The sequence below is a fragment of the Erinaceus europaeus genome, chromosome 7 (assembly GCF_950295315.1).
Source record: "Erinaceus europaeus chromosome 7, mEriEur2.1, whole genome shotgun sequence".
In the NCBI taxonomy this organism is placed as follows: Eukaryota; Metazoa; Chordata; class Mammalia; order Eulipotyphla; family Erinaceidae; genus Erinaceus; species Erinaceus europaeus.
This window is the reverse complement of record NC_080168.1, coordinates 76,567,615-76,585,255: the sequence shown is the minus strand read 5'-3', so window position 1 is coordinate 76,585,255 and position 17,641 is coordinate 76,567,615.

The window sequence follows — 17,641 nt, the reverse complement described above, 5'->3', positions numbered from 1 at the left end:
ATTAATAAGTCTTAAACCAATCATGCCTAACAGATGAGCCTGCGAGGTCCTGCTCTCTTCCAGGAGCTGTGTCCAGGGCAAGTGGCAAGTGGATAGGGCTTAGGCTCTATCTGCTTTCCTCTGCCCACAACACTAGAGCAGTCCCTTCAACTCAGTGGAAAATCAGCTAAGCCCTTACAGGACAAAAGTGACTTTTGAAAGTTCTTTATTTCACTGGTACAGAGCTGATGGGAGAGTGGCTGGTGTATAGAACAAGAGATATCCCTGGAAATAACTGAACTGTGCAAGTGTGTCACAACACTCAAGCTGACTGGTCTGGTAAAACTAAATTTAAAGTCACAGGCTGGTGACAGTAGCCATACAAGGAGTTTGAAGAGAGGACTTTCAAAGTTCTTTTCCATCTTAGTTTGAAGATTATATAACTTTGACTTAAGTGAAGGGGTACTTGTGTAGTAATTGCATTTCCTTTGAAAACTATAGTGAATAGAAATCTCCAGCTCTGTTCAATTTTTTGTGACTTTTTAAAATGAAAGGTGCCAACTATGAAAAAATGAGAACATTCATATGAAAGTATTTTATTTTATTATTTTTTATTACCAGAACACTGCTCAGCTCTGGCTGTGGTGGTACAGGGACTGTGAAGCCTCAGGCATAAGAATCTGTTTGCGTAAGCATTATGCTATATACGCTTGCCCTGAAAGTATCATTAAGGTAACCGAGAACTCCCATTATTTATACAATTTAGGGCCTTTTAAAAATATTTTTAAAAAGACATTTTGGGAGTTGAATATTGTATGTGAATTAAAAGTAATTAATATGAGAGGCAAAAAACTGATGATATGTCTAGAACTTCTTAAAACACAGACTGAATCTTTTTAATACATAGGCTGTCTTTGATATGTTCTCTCCCCAAAGCCTAGACCAGGGAGAACAGAAGCAACCGACAGCACAGCTATATACAAGATGCTGGGTATTATACCCCAAACCCTATCAAAGGGACTTTCCAAAGTTAACCCTATCACCAAATAATGTGATGATTACAATAACTATTCATTGTCTTCTTGAACCCTAAGACAATAGGAACCTCACATTTCCACTATAGAGCCTATATTTCCCCCAGTCCTGGAACCTTAGGGTGGGACCCACTTTTCTGCATGCTGCTCTCAATTCAAATAAAATAATATTGCATCCGCAGATCGCAGCCTAATCAACACAACGAGTGCCACCTCAGCATGCTTCACTTCAGACTGTGACCAGAGACTTCAGGTGTGGAATGACAACCCTTCAGCTTCATCACTCGGGTGAGACCTTTCCTTTCATAGTATTCTCTAATTCCATTCCAGGTGTTCCACTCCCCAATAAAGTCCCCAAACCTAGATATAGTCCAGGTCCCCTGAGACAGAGCATAGGTTCACCCGTGCCCATAGACTAGGGAAAAATATATACCTGAAAGCAGAAGTACACAAGAGCATGCAGGGAATACCCCCAACACTTCACCTGCACTTTTCCAGCCTTTAGGTCCATGATTGTTCAACAATTTGTTTGGCTTTGTATGCTAACTCTCTTTTCAGCCACCAGGTTCCAGATGCTAGCATGATGCAGACCAGACTTCCCTGGATTGACAACCCCACTAATGTGTCCTGGAGCTCTGATTCCCCAGAACCCCACCCCAGTAGGGAAAGAAAGGGGCATGTTGGAAGTATAGATCAACCTGTCAATGCCCATGTTCAGTGGGGAAGCAATTACAGAAGCCAGACCTTCCACCCTCTGCAACCCACAACGACCCTGGATCCATACTTCCAGAGAGATAGAGAGTGGGAAGGCTATCAGGGGAGGGGGTGGGATGTGGAGATCGGGTTATGGGAATTGTGCGGAATTGTACCCCTCTTATTCTATGGTTTTGTTAGTCTCCTTTCTTAAATAAATAAAAATAAAATAAAATAAAATGAGAACAAAAAAGACATTTTGGGAGTTGAATATTGTATGTGAATTAAAAGTGAGTCAAGGGCCAACAAAGACATGTAGTAAAATGCCTTTTAAAATCATCTTGGATATCCATAAATATGTGCCATTTAAAACATGTTTGGTGATTGATCATTAAGAGGAAGAATATGTGTGAAAAACATCTTTTGATTTTAAAAGGCATTTTACTACATGTCTTTGTTGGCCCGTGAGTTATTATGTAATTGGCTTTATCACACTTATGCTCCTAGGAAAAAAAGTTTTGAAGAGAATGAGCTGTTCATGACATCACTCACTGCAGCAGGAGAGACCTCCTTTGAGTGTAGAAACGAGATTTTGCTTGACTTGACTGTCTGGGTTTTTTTTTTTTTTCAAACTAGTAGTGTTTATAACTTGGTAGTGTACTTTGGCGGAAGTGGGGGTCACAGTTTATATAAGTGACACTGGACAGTGATGTCAGCAGGCAGGACTCCGCCCTTTCCCTCTGGAAGGTGAGCAGCTGCAGTTCTGATGCCCAGGTGTCACCTGCATTCAGACAGCAGAGGCAATGAGGTCAGAAAGCGGGGCAGAGGACACGATGTTTCCTGCCTTTCAGATCACACCGCCTCTAAAGGGTTCTCCAGCAAAACAGCGTGACTGGATAGTGTGCCCGTCTGCCACAAATGCCTCTCAGGTTCGAGTCCAGCCTACCCACCCCACCACGCACTGGAAGGAGACTCTTCAGCGCTGTGATATTTTCCTCTCTGCATCTCTTTCTCTACCTCTGTTTCTCTATTTCTATCCTAAAAAGTCGACCTAGCAAAAAAAAAATCCTATTTGTTTAAATTATATATATATCGACCTGGAGCGGTGGAAGCCCCTCAGTGACCAAGAGATAAGTGAACTGGATAGATAGCATTGCTAGCTCCCTGAGCTTGTGTGTGCGTGCACTTACATACGTGTGTGCGCGCGTGCGTAAGTGCGTGCCAACGTGCGTGCGTGTGTACGTGTGTGCCTATGTGCGTGCGTATTTGAAGGACGCAGCTTTGAGCACAATACACGTGGCTGCTACACCTGTGTGGCTCCTTTTGGAGGAGGAATGGATACACTTAGCACTGCTTTCTCATGGGTAAACAAGGAGTTGGACCAGAAGTAAAGATTCTGTTACACCATGTGATGCTACAGTCTTTTGCTTTTTTTTTTTCTTTCCAGAAATGCAAATTATACTTACTTTAAAAAGTTATTGGGGGGGATTCATGGTTTACAGTAAATACAGTTGTTGGTACATGTGTAAAATTGTTCAGTTTTCTGCAAAACACTCTCAATCCCAGCCTAGGTCCTCCTTCACCATCATCCTGGGCCTGAAAGCCCCCATCTCCAACCAGAGTCCTTTACTTTAATGCAATACACCAAACCCAGCCCAAGTTGTTGTTTCCCCTTTTGTTTGTATTTCTCAACTGCTGCCCATGATTGAGATAATCCCATATTCATCTTTCTCTTTCTAGCTTATTTCACTTAACCTGATTTCTTCAAGCTCCATCCAAGATGAGATGAAAGTGAACTCAGAATTTTAAATAGCTGAGTAGTCTTTTGCTTTTTACAGAGACCATTTTCTTTTCTGTCAAGGAGACATGTTATTTTTCATCTTATAAAATGGATTCTGTTGTTGCTGCTCCTCCACCTGCTGACTCAGTGGCCCTGCCTCACTGTGCTAGTTTCCCTGGCAAGAAAGGTGTGTGTGTGTGTGTGTGTATGCATGCACATTTGCCAACACCCCATTCTCGTTCCCTGTCCCTATGGTTTGGGGGAGGGGAGCCTATTCCCCATCAATTAACAGGACTTGAGGATGAATAGTCACAAGGGTGTTGACCATTGCTTCTATTTTTTTATTACTTTTTTATTCATCTATTTTTCTTATTGGGATTAATGGTATACAGTTAACAGTTTGTACATTTTTCAGTTTTTCAACCGCCTCTAGGTCCTCCTCTGCCATTGTGTTCCAGGACCTGAACCCTCCACCCCCACCAGAGCCTTTTTTTTAAAATTATTAATTTCTTTATTGGGGGATTTATGCTTTACAGTTGACAGAAAAATACAGTAGTTTGTACATGCATAACATTTCTCAGTTTTCCACATAGTAATACAATCCTACCAGGTCCTCCTCTGCCATCATGCTCTAGGACCCAACCCCCCCACCCCGGAATCCTTTTACTTTGGTGCAATACACCAACTCCAGGTCAAGTTCTGCTTTGTGTTTTCCTTCTGTTCTCATTTTTCATCTTCTGCCTATATGTTTGATCATCCCATATTCATCCTTCTGTTTCTGACTTATCTCATTTAACATGATCCTTCAAGCTGTATCCAAGATGAGGTGAAGAAGGTGAAACCACCATTTTTAATAGCTGAGTAGTATTCCATTGTGTATATAGACCACAATTTGCTCAGCCACTCATCGGTTGTTGGACATCTGGGTTGCTTCCAGGTTTTGGCTATTACAAATTATGCTGCTAAGAACATACCTGTACACAAATCTTTTTGGATGGGTGTGTTAGGTTCCTTAGCATATATCCCCAGGAGAGGAATTGCAGGATCATAGGGTAGGTCCACTTCTAGCTTCCCGAGAGTTCTCCAGACTGCTCTCCACAGGGGTTGGATCAATTGACATTCCCACCAGCAGTGCAGGAGGGTTCCTACAACCTCTCCAGCATTTGGTGCTGTTACCTTTTCTGATGTATGACATTCTCAGGGGTGAAGTGGTATCTTGTTGTTGTCTTTATTTGCATTTCCATTGCTTTATTTTTGTTTTAGTCTTCTTTTGTAATTGGATTTGTATCTGAAGATACCTATAAAATTTAGATGGAAAAGAGTGTTGCAAATATTTTCTTCTAAGTATTTATAATGTTCTCACCCAGGTGCACCATCACCTGGGCCCTTTTCTTCTAAGTATTTGATAGTTTCTGGTCTGACATCCAAGTCCTTGATCCATCTGGAATTTACTTTTGTATTTGGTGAATCATGTTTCAACCCAGTTTTTCCAACACCACTTGCTGAGACTTTCCCCATTTAATAGTCTAGGCATGCTTCTGTCTTTGTTTTTCATTTTGGGAATAAAATTGTAAGTTTTATTTTCTGATAGCCTTTAAAATTTGATATTAGTGGATGTTAGAGTTTTATAATAAAAGTGCACACTTACATTTACTTACTCATAAAGGTATATGTCATACTGTAAGATATGTGTGCCCATAAAGATATGTTATAGCCCCCATACCTATGGACATATAATCTTTGATAGAGTTTCAGACTATTACCTGGGGGATAGAGAGTCTCTTCAACAAATAGTGTTGGAAAATAAAAAGGATATTGCATGTTTTATATTTACACATAATGACATGAACATTATGCATGTCAGGTGTTACCATGGGCAGTCCAAAGTCATTGAGATTGGTAATCAGTCTTTACCCATCAGCTACTGGAAGGTACAGTAGTTATTTTAAATGTGCATTATTATTGCTCCATTACAGTACCAATCTGGACTTTTATTCAGCTATTTTGGATACCTTAGATATGAAGGAAGCCCCTTAAGTAAGGGCCAAAAGCCCCTTAAGTAAGTGGTAGCCATTATGGCAACTGGAGAGAGTATACCATCTAGTGGGGACAGCTACCCCATTTGCTATGTCAGAATTTGAGCACTGTGTTGCCAGCTCTTCCAAGTTTTCAAGATCTAAAAATCCAGATTCTGTGTGAAAAATCCTGACTTTTAGACACTATAAACTAATCAGTGTTTTGGTTTATGGTGACTTGGTAACAATTTTTTATACCCCTGCCTTTGCCTTTGTTTGAAGAAAGTAGACATGAGCTCTCTGGGAAGAGGTGTGCTAATTCAGAAAAGTAGAACTTGCACTGAGTACATTCCATGTGTAAGAGAGTACAGTGAACACGCCGCAGTTCCTGCCTTCAAGAACAACAAGGAGTCAGCTATGAAAGGCAGTATGCATATAGGGGAGTCTTAATATACCTTAAAGAAATGCTATTGATTTAACAAGAGTTCATCAAAGAGTTACCAGAAATATTTTTACCAAAGGGTTAAAATTTTTTTATTACCTTTATTGGATATAGACAGCCAGAAATTCAGAGGAAGGAAGTGACAGAGTGGAAGAGCAACAGAGAGACACCTGCAGCCCTGCTTCACCACTTGTAAAACTTCCCCCTTGCGGGTGGGGGCTGAGGGGCTTGAACCTGGGTCCTTGCACATGATAACATGTGCACTCAACCAGATGTGCCACCACCTGGCCCCCCAAAGAGTTAAATTCCCTGGATAACGTGGTAGCATGGTATTGACCAAAAAGGCCATCATTAAAGTGAGCCAGTTTCTGAGGAAAGTAGCTTCTAGCACAGTCATCGTAAGTAAACCCATACCTTCACACTTGCCAGGATGGAAAGTTCCTCAAGAATTGGCCTGTAGCATGTGCGCAGGGGCAGTGAAGGTCAGAGATCATGATCTGGGGATCACATCAAATCTAATAAGCAGAACTGGATCTCCAGCATGATTTTTTTTTCCCTTTGGGAAAAAAAAGAATTAGTGACTTTCCTTTTGCAGCAAGGCAGTTACCCAGAGTTCTAGTAGAACGTGAGTCTCTCCTGCATGAAGATGATCATTCCCTGCTGAGTTTTCCCTGGGCTCGTGGTTTGACTCGGCCTGTCGCTGCCCACATTGCCATGTGCCCTTCCCTCACCTGACTGCTGGTGGAGCTCAGGGAGGCACTGGAGGCGATGCCCCAAAGTCATACCACAATACTTCATGCAGTTCTGTAGCCAAATTAATTTTTTTTCCAAATTGATTTTAACCATGTTTTTAAAATTCTTCATGATTTGGATCTTTATGGAGGAAGACAACTAGAGCTGAGCTTGTTCTGTTCTGCTAGTTTTTATTTTGCTTCCTAGATCCAAGCTCTTGGAACTGGCTAAGTTACACTTAGACCCCACACCCCCACCCCAAGGTGCAAAATGAGTGAGCTGGGTCTTAGCAATCTCCTGGACCTGCAATCTCCTTCTGGGGAAGGGAGGTGGAACCCACCGGTCAGTAACATATGCTATCAAGTACTTACTATGTGCTTGGAATCCAGCATTTCATTAATTTATTATTCACACCTGCTCTATGAATAAGGGATCTTCCCATAGTACACAACAAGAGAACTAGTTGGCAGATCAGGTGGAAAGAGCTGATGAGAGTGAGGTGAAGCAGGTGTCTGACAGCTAGGCACTCACTCTTAGCCAGGATTCTCTGTCCAAAGCCGGTTGTGCCAACCAAGTAGAGCACATCTGGAGCCCTGGCTGCTCCTGTTCTGGCACTCCAACCACCTGTATCCCAAAGGGGAAACTATGACTCTAGAAATATGGGTTCCTTTTGGCCCCCATATATGGCAGAGCCTAACTATTCTTTGCAGCTTAATTAAGGGGAGTCCTGGGATGAGTGTGCAGCACTGAGGGGAGGGACTATACGCTGGTATAGTGGCTGGTAGAAACCACACAGAGGTTGGGCTTCCAGAAGGATAGGGTTAATGGGATTGCCAGGGAAACAGCAATGGGGAGCCCAGGCAGGGCTGAGGCTCCCACAGAAATTGCATGTATGGAGCTGGTCAGTTAGAGATTGAGGGCATGCATTCTTTCTTCCTCTCTACGCAGGCACTTACCTCTTAAAGCCGTTTTTTCTCTTTCTTTCTTTTCCTTTCTTCCTTCCTTCCTTCCTTCCTTCTTTCCTTCCTTCCTTCCTTCCTTCCTTTTTTTTTTTTTGCCTCCAGGGTTATTGCTGGGGCTCAGTGTCTGCACTATGAATCCACTGCTCCTGGAGCAATTTTTCCCCCTTTTTTTGCCCTTGCTGTTTATCATTGTTGTTGTTGTTATTGCTGTCATTATTGTTGGATAGGACAGAGACAAATCAAGAGAGGATGGGAAGACAGAGGGGGAGAGACAGATAGACACCTGCAGACCTGCTTCACCACTTGTGAAGTGACCCCCACTCTGTAGTGGGGAGCAGGGGGCTTGCACTGGGATCCTTATGCTGGTCCTTGTGCTTCACCCCATGTGTGCTTAACTCGCTGTACTACTGCCAGGCCCCCTAAAGCTGTCTTTTCTGCAGAACTGCTGTAGACATGCACAGCAATGAGAACCTCAGAGAGCGCCTGCAGCCTGGGAGGAGATCAAATGGATCACTGCAATCCAGCCAAGGCTTGGGAGCAGAGGAGGACACAAGTGACTGGGAAGTGTTCTGGGAAGGGGAGGAGAGATGTGGTGAGGAGGGAGAGTGCCCCAACAGAGCAGAGGTGTGAGGAGCAAGAGGCCTGGCTGGGGAACCAGCCTTGCAGCCAGAGCCCAGATTGCTTATTCCAGAGGATGCCTGGGAATTCCTGGGGTACTTGGGAGCCCCAGGAGTATGGTGGGCCTGCTCTAGATATGTGGAGTGCAGATACAAGTGATAATGTACTCAGATTTTTTTTTTTTTTGCCTCCAGGGTTATCGCAGGGGCTCGGTGCCAGCACTACGAATCTACTGCTCCTGATGGCCATTCTTTCTTTTCTTTTCCCCCTCCCCCATTTCCCATTTTATTTGATAGGACAGAAAGAAATTGAGAGAGGGGGGACAGATAAGAGTGGGAAAGAGACAACTACAGGCTGCTTCACTGCTCATGAAGCATCCACATTTGGTTTGAACCCAGGCCCTATGCATGTGTGCTTAACCAGGTGCACCACCGCCCGGTCCCCTACTCAGATTCATCTTTAGAAGCCCTATGATGATACTGCTGAGGAGAGATTGGGGCGGAGCCTGGGAAGTTGCTGTGATCCAGAGGGAGGGAGTGTGAAAAGTTATCTAGGAATAAGTGGATGGGCAGCACTGGGTGGCACATAAGGAACCGGAGGAGACAGCCAGCATGACTCATGCTCTGCCCAGCAGCCCCTGTGTTTGGTGGGGGACGCTGTGTCTGTTTTTGGACAGGCTGGTGGGGAGCCCAGTAGACAGGTGTTAGTTGGGATGCTCCTGAGCTGGAGCCATGTCTTTTTTTTTTTTTTGTCTGCAGGGTTATTGCTGGGACTTGGTGCTGGCACTACAAAGCCACAGCTCCTGGCAGCCTTTTATTTTTATTTTTTTATTACATCTTATTGGATAGGACAGAGAGAAATTGAAAGGAGAGAGAGGTAGGGAGAGAGAAAGAGACACCCGCAGACTTGCTTACCACTTGTGAAACATCCTCTCTGCAGGTGGAGACTGGGGGCTCGAACCTGGTTCCTTGTACGGGTCCTTGCACTTTGTACTATTTGCACTTAACTGGATGTGCCACCACCTGGTCCCCTGGAGCCATGTTCCAGGGGACCTGCTGGGAGTCAGGCAGCTTGGCCACCAGTGTCCGCCAGCTTGGCCACCAGTGTCCGCCACCTGCAACCTTGGGAAGTTTTTTTTTTGTTTGTTTGTTTGTTACTTCCTGTCTTCCCCTGCCTCATGTGAAGTAGGCTATGATTAGGAATACGTGAGCTCACCTACACAGAGTGACTCCTGGAGCAGGGAAGGTTTCAGCCATGTGAGTGGCTGCTGTTAGTGATGGTTTAGTGTTTGTCACTGGAGGAGATGTCGAAGGAGAGTGGTGTGGGTGAGAGGCTACTGTGACTTTGAGCAAATAAGGATGCATTCTCTACTTCTGAATGTTGGAGACAGGACAGTGGCTAGAAGAATCCATGAGACTGTAACCTAAGTTATTTAAAAAATAAATTCTTGGGGGTTGAGTGGTGGCACACCTGGTTGAGCACACGTTACAATGCACAAGGACCTGGTTCAAGATCCCAGTTCCACCTGCAGGAAGAAAGCTTCATGAGTGGTAAAGCAGTGCTGCAGGTGTCTCTCTTTCTCTCCCTCTCTATTTCTATCTATCCTCTTGATTTCTGACTAAATACCTCTAAATAAAAAGATAGTAAAACGTTTTTAAAGAAATTATTAAAATAGAGGTCCTAGTGGGATTTGTATTGTTATATGGAAAACTGGGAAATGTTATGCATGTACAAACTACTGTATTTACTGTCGAATGTAAAACATTAATCCCCCAATAAATAAATTTAAAAAATATAATAATAATAATAATAAATTCTTATAGCCCAGGAGACGGTACACTGTATGATAAAGCATTGGAACCTCAAGTATAAGATCTTGAATTCGATCCCCAGCACTGCATGCACCAGAGTATTGCTCTGGTTCTCTCTCCCTCTCTCTCTTTTTCATAAATAAATCTAAAAAAAAATTTCTTACCATACTTTTAAATACATCAGGCAACTCAGTTTGATGCACAAACCTACTTAAGCCTTTACTCATTGGGTCTCTAAATTAACTAGATAGTATTGTGGATACTACACAGAACCTTTAAAAGGGGCCTGGGGAACCACTACGGAATCCACAACTCCTGTGTGACCATGGGGCAGCTGTGTGGATCTCTACTTTAGAATGAGTTTGCTGGACTAGAATAAGCGCTCGGGATTTGCCCTGTCCTGAAAGTGTCATTCTCAAGGCAATCACAAAGAGCTTGTTTTTAGTGCCTCAATGGATGTGCAAGTCAAAAAAGGGTGGGGCTTCTTGAAAAGCATAGATCTCTTGGTTGTGGTTGTGTTGGGGGGCAGGATGGGAGGTGGGGAGAGAGGTGGGGAGAGAGGGAGAGAGAACCAGAGCAATACTCTGGTGCATGCAGTGCTGGGGATCGAACTCAAGATCTTATACTTGAGGTTCCAATGCTTTATCATACAGTGTTCTGGGCAGAGGAGATGCCAGAGCAGGTGTGGCGAGAGGACAGAAACCTGAGGCCCAGCAGGGAGGGGTCTATGTCTTCCATCTTCTCAGCCTTCTCTAACCTTTTCTCAGGAGACAAGTGCTTCTTCCTGGGTGTCTCCAGAAATCCTAATACTGCTCTCTCAGCATGTCTGACCCCTCTGTGGGTTTGCTTTTTTCTTTTTTTTAATATTTATTTACTACCTTTTGTTGCCCTTGTTTCTATTGTTGTTATTGATGTCATTGTTGTTGGATAGGACAGAGAGAAATGGAGAGAGGAGGGGAAGACAGAGAGGGGGAGAGAAAGATAGACACCTGCAGACCTGCTTCACCACTTGTGAAGCGACTCCCCTGCAGGTGGGGAGCTGAGGGCTCAAACCAGGATCCTCACGCCGGTCCTTGCACTTTGCACCACATGCACTTAATACGCTGTGCTACCACCTGGCTCCCTGTGGGTTTACTTTTAATCACCTGCTTTTTTATCCATCAGATGCAGTTTCCTGGAGAGCAGGGGTTGTGTTTGTATTGGCTGCCTTCTGTCTCTACTCCTCCTCATTGCCCACATGGTCTGTGTCCCTGGGACCCTGGGCTTGCCCATACCGTGTGAGAGAAGGCGAGAGTGAAGCTTAGAGACTGACCTCCTCTGGCTCCTTGTTTTGCTACCCACAGCCTGGGGGTCTACACTAGCTATCTCTGCAGGTTTTGCTACACCCTGTCCTCGATGGATCAATAGCTCCTTTATGAAACCCTCCTCACATTACCCAATTAGAGCATGCCACCTGGCTCCTGCCTGGATGCTGTTAACACAGTGTTCTATTCATCTTTGTTTCCCTGGGACTCAGCACAGTGCCTTCCACACCATGGGCACTCAGTCAACTCAGGAATGAAAGCAATGATTAAGCATTGGCTGCATATAGGAGTGTGGAGACCCGTCTGGAAAATGAATCTGGAGAATCATTAAAAAATGTTTTTGACCAGGACTCAAATAATAAGAAATAAAGTTCATGTTTGTTTATTACAGTAAAGTAGGTAAGCACATACTTATCTGTAACCTAAGGAGTTTTACCCCCTTCCCCTTAAGCGGTACAACAGAATGAGATTTTTTTCCTTCCTGTTTTATTCTGCTTAATTTCGAGTTCAAATTATCCTTATAGCCCACTAAATTGATTTCATGACCCTGAAATTGGTTGTAATCTACATTTTAAGAGGCACTGGTCTTATGGCCCCTAAGTCCCCTCTCCTGGGGTGTTTGATTTCAGCTGTCAAATTCTAAGGGTCAACACATGAGAACTTAGTAATGTCATAGTGATAATCAACGCATTTCATGGAAGTTGACTCCACTGCCCTGATAAACCAAGCAGAATGGCCTTTTTTTTTTTTATTGTTCTTGTAGTTATTATTGTTGTTGTTGTTGATAGGACAGAGAGAAATGGAGAGAGGAGGGGAAGACAGAGAGGGGGAAGAGAAAGATAGACACCTGCAGACCTGCTTCACTGCTTGTGAAGTGATTCCCCTGCTGGTAGGGAGCCGGGAGCTCAAACTGGGATCCTTATGCTGGTTCTTGCACTTCACGCCATGTGCACTTAACCAGAATGGTCTTTTTATCTTGAGTGTTTCATAGTAGTCTTCAGCAAAACTGGTTTCTTTTCAGGTCTGGCCTGACTTGGAGATGGTGGAGTATTAGAACTCTAGAAAAAAATGCTGATATACATAACCATTCGAAAGCATTTGGTTCATGAGAGCTGGCATGGGATCTGATAGAGAGCTCCTGAACAGCCCTGAGGAATATTCCCCTTGGGTACCTGCCTCATGTTCTCTAGTCCTCTCTTCATGCCTTCATAGCTATCAGCAAAAGCATCTCCCAGTGCCTTGGTTCTGTGTGATGAGGACAACACTGGCCTGTTTCTGGGGTTGGTATCACCAGAGCCAGGCTGTCCATTTGCTGCTGAGTATTTCTGCTTCAAAATCAGTGCACGTCTGTGGTCCGTTCCACCTCCCAAAATATCTGATTCTATTTTTAAAATCAAGTTCTGTGTTCTCTAAAATTGACTATCCCCTCCGAAATCGCCATCTGTCATATGCTCCCGGTATCTAAAGTGACGCCAAGCTGAAGGGTAGAAGACGGTAATAAATATTATTTAGCTATGATGCTGGAACAGAACCTTAAAGCCCATCTTCAGCTGAACTCTGCCTCCAGGTAGGGGGTCTCCAAGGAGATAAGTGCACTGAAGACAGGCCTGGTGAGGTGGGCATGTGACCAAATGGAGCTTCTAAGAGAGCCTTGCTGGGCCAGACCAAGAGTTGTCGTTCCTTCAAGATGACTCTTTGTAATGCCTACAGTGTGCCTTTTGGGGGAAGAGAACTGCACAAAACAGAGTCCCCATCCTGATAAAGTTTATATTCTGGTGGTGGGGAGAGGGTATCAAGAGGAATAAAGAGTGAGTGGAAGAAATAGATTCCAACACAAGAGAGACAGAGGGCTGCACAAAAAGCCAGGCCGGCTGCCTGAGGGTTCTAGTGAGTGGTGGCCATGTAGACTCTGAGGAGGTGGCATTTGAGGGCAGAGCCTAGTATTGTTGGATTGAAGGAAATAACTGGGGGTGGAGGGAGAGCATCCGGTGAGAGGAGGAGCACACCCAAAGCCTGGAACCCCTGCCTAAGAGTCTTTATGCTGAGGGCAACAGCTTTGGCTAGCCTTTACCCTACTCCATCCCTGTGCCAAATTGTGGCCACATTTTTGGACACATATAAACTCAGTGATTTTTTTATAAAAATAATTTTAAATTGTGTGAAAACATATATAGTACAAAACTTATCATCTCAACCATTTGTAGGAGATTTATTTATTTTTGCCTCCAGGGTTATCACTGGGGCTTGGTGCCTGCACTATGAATCCACTGCTCCTGGAGACCATTTTTCCCATTTTGTTGCCCTTGTTGTTGCACTTGTTGCAGTTGTTATTGTTGTCATAGCTGTTATTGTTGTTATGTTGGACAGAGAGAAATGGAGAGAGGAGGGGAAGACAGAGAGGAGGAGAGAAAGATAGACACCTGCAGACCTGCTTCACCACTTGCGAAGCGCCCCCTGCAGGTGGGGAGCTGAGGACTTGAACCGGGATTCTTATGCCAGTCCTTGCGCTTTGCGCCACCTGCGCTTAACCCGCTGCGCTACCGCTTATCTCCCAAGATATTTATATAATGACAAGAGAGAACCAGAATATCACTGTGGCACATGTGATGCCAAGGATTCAACTCAGGACCTCATGCTTGTTGGTCCAGAACTCTATACTGTACCATCTCCTGGACTGCAGTTTTATTTATTGACACCAGAGTACTGCTCAGCTCCGGCTTATCATGATGTAAGGAATTAAACCTGGGAACCTCAGTTGTGTATTTTTTTATTTTTGGCATCACCACTAGGCTATCTCCCCCCTCTCCTTCCCCCTGACCCTTAAAAATTTTCAACTCAGGTCTGGTTGGTGGCATTAAATACAGTCATATTATACAATCACCACCACCATCCACTCCTTGAATACTTTTCATCTGGCAAGACTGAAACTCCATATTTATTATAGAACAAGTGTAACTCCCCACTCATTACCCTGCTAGCCTCTGCCAGTCACTCTTCTTTCTGCTCTGTGAATCCACCTGCACTAGCTGCCTTATATAAGTGGAATCACATCATATCTGTTCCCTGGTGACTGGCTTCCTTAGTATAGTAATGTTTTCAAAGAGCATCTACTTTGCCTTTCAGAATTCCATGGGTACTAGAATAATGGTGGGTTTTGCTTCTCGGCTCACCCACTGATGGCCACTTGAGTTGCTTCCATTACTCCTTTGCTATTGTGATAATGTTGCCAAGAACCTGGCTGGGTATCTGCAGAAGTGGATCAGCAGTGTTAGATCCCTTTTTCCAATGAGTTGACCCATTGCTCTTTGCACATGACCCCAACCACTCTGCAACTGTTACTGAGAGCCATTGCCGTGGTCTTCAGGTTCTCTCCCTCTGGGCTTCGCATTCCTGCACCCAGATTTCACACTCCTGAAAGCTTCACAAGATGGATCAATTTGAGAAGGACTGAAGCTGTGAGAGGGGTGGAAAGGTGTTCCATAGCTCTGTCATGTATTTTATTTTTTTAAATAGTGAGCTTCTCTGATTGTGTCTGAAAGGAGGACACCGATCATAAAGTAAAAAACTAGTACAATTGTAAAAAATAAAAACAATTTCATTTCTTGTGGGAAAACTAGAACTCCACAAAGCCACCAGCTGCAGTTAGTGAAGTGCAGGGGTCTCAATCCAGGCGTCTCCATACTTTGTCGAGCACTGTTGTCACTGGCATTTGCCAGAAAGGGTAGTAGTCTTCTGCTACTTGCTGCTTTGCCCTCTGCCTGTCTCTTCCCTCACCCCTAAGGACTAAGTGGTGCCTGGGACAGAGAAGATGGTAGGCACCACCAGGTACAGCCCTGGCTCCTGCTAAGTTGGATACCTTGATGTGAAGGCATTGTTGCTCTCATGGGAAGGAAATGTGCTTTCCTTCCCCTTGAGTGTCATTAGTCAGTGTGGGGTGTCTCATCAGAGGCACCTCAGGGTCCCTCTAGCCCAAAGCAGCTGGGCAGATCTCCAGATGGCTCAGAAGAGGGAAGCGCATGAAGTCCTTCAGCCTGTTTCTGAGGATTGATTTGGTGTGTGTGTAATATATGTGTATATATGAATACATCTATAGGTAGATGTATTCATATGTCAGGACAAAGTGATATTTATATACCAATTCACTTATTTTAACCAGTGAAACTGCTCAACTCTGGTTTATGGTGGTACCAGTGACTAAACCTGGAACCTCAGAGAAATCTTTAGCATAAACTCTGTGCTAATCTTCCTGGTCCTGATTGTGTGTGCTTCTTGTCCACTGTGAATTAGACCATGAATAGAGATGGTGGGAGAGAGGGAGGCTTTCCAAGGTGTGTGTGTGTGTGTGTGTGTGTGTGTGTGTGTGCTTGTGTATGTTAGGCAGCAGGAGCACAGGACAATGTGACACAGAAAATTAGAACCTTCTTCAGAGGTTTGGGGGTTAAATGGCTTTTAAAAGCACTTGTCCCTGTACCCTGTGAGGACTGAGACAGAGAGGAAGGGAAGGTGGGAGGAAGAGGAGACGTCAGCCTTGAAACCTCAGAGATTGAACAAAAGGGGGTGAGCATCTGGGCAGAGCTCTCTTGTCTGGTTGTTCTCCAGTCTTCCTCCCCCGATGTATTTTTTTTTTTTAATTTATATCACACAGTCTCCATTGCGTAAAGGAAAAATAATTGTCTGGATTCACCAAAGCACTTCAACGTGCTACTGTGTACAGAAAAATCTGCCTGGTGACAGTGACCAGGTCCCTGGGACTGGATAATGGGTGGAGGTAGCAGTTATACAGTCCTTGGCTGGGCGCAGCAGTTATACAGTCCTTGGCTGGGCAGACCAGTCCCCAGCGGGACTTGATGGCCTTCTTGCCCCCTTCCTGGTGACTCTAAAAAGACAGGCATGGAGAACCTCACTGTGCTTACAATCCAGGCCATCACAATGTGGGGACAGGGGTGGGGGGGGGCATCTTTTCATGCTCACATGTAAAGGCCTTGTTTCCTCATGGAAACTGACAAGAGGCCTCTGGAAGGTTCCTTCCCTGCAGGGTCAACTGCTAAGCTGGTGGGCTGGGGTACAACCCTGTTCTCAGAACTGCCCTGGTGTTTCATGCCAGGAGTAGCTACACTGACTCCACTGCTCCACCTTTCTTCCCCCACCCGACCACCCCAAATAAAATCAAGAAGTCCAACCACATAATTGCATTTGTCTAGTCTCCCCTCTGTGGAAAGGGAACAGATCAGCCTGAGGGGAGAGGGAGGAGGGAGTGGTCTGTCTGGGGGAGAAGTGGAGAGCCTGGGAGGGAGGACAGTGTAGCCAAACAAAGGAGTGAGGAGGCACACTGAGGGCCCAAGCCCAGCAGTCAGTGAAGCTAAGAGATGATGCTATGGAACACCCCTGAGACTTGGGGCTTGGTCTCAGGTGGGAGCAGAAACTGCTGCTTCTTAGTGAGGGAGACAGAGACAAAGGCCTCAGAGGCACTGAAACCCTGGGGAGATGCCATCAAGGGTGGCTTCCTAGGAAAAGCAGGAGCACTTGCACTGAGACTCAAGACCCAGGCCCTGACCTTCCTGCTCTCTGGGCCATGCTGGAAGATTCCAGCTCACTCTGCTTTCTCCCTCTATACCCGCCCCCCAAACCTAGATCCCAGGCTGGGCAATTACATCAACTTTTCCCTTCTGCAGCCCCTTGGGAGTCCAGCTAGTCAGAGTCAGGGAAAGCAGCAGGGACCTTTTCCAACACAAATAAACAATGATCTCAGGTAGCAGCCTTGCTGTTAGAGAATAGGGAGAGACATCTTGTGGGGTTCACTCAGACTGTGAGAGATGGGCACCAAGCCCAGTCCCTCTTGGGTCTGCAGGCCAGCCTGGGGGGTGGAGCTGGAGAGCTGTCTCTTGCAACATGGGTTAGGTGGCTTCTGATAGAGAGTGGCTTTGATTCATTGTGGGGAGGAGGGTAGGGGGGTGGGGACCCCTGTTGTTGTGCCAGCCTCTCCCTGTCTATAGCGTTTGCTGGAAAACAGAGGAAAAGGCCCAGTTAGAACCTCCAGCTGCTTTGGGATGGGGTGGGGTGGGGAGTAGGAATAGAACAAGAGGGGTGTTTTCCTTCTGTGTAAAAAGTCCATTTGTAGAGCCTGGAGTGAAGCCATCAACCTCCTCTTTGCCTTTAATTTTCTCAAAGAACTTTCCAGAAGAGAGTGCAAATGCCAAGTTTTGTGGATTCATGTCTGATGTACAGATACATCTTCTGTCATCACCCTAGTCAAAGTTCTGTGTTGTGGGGA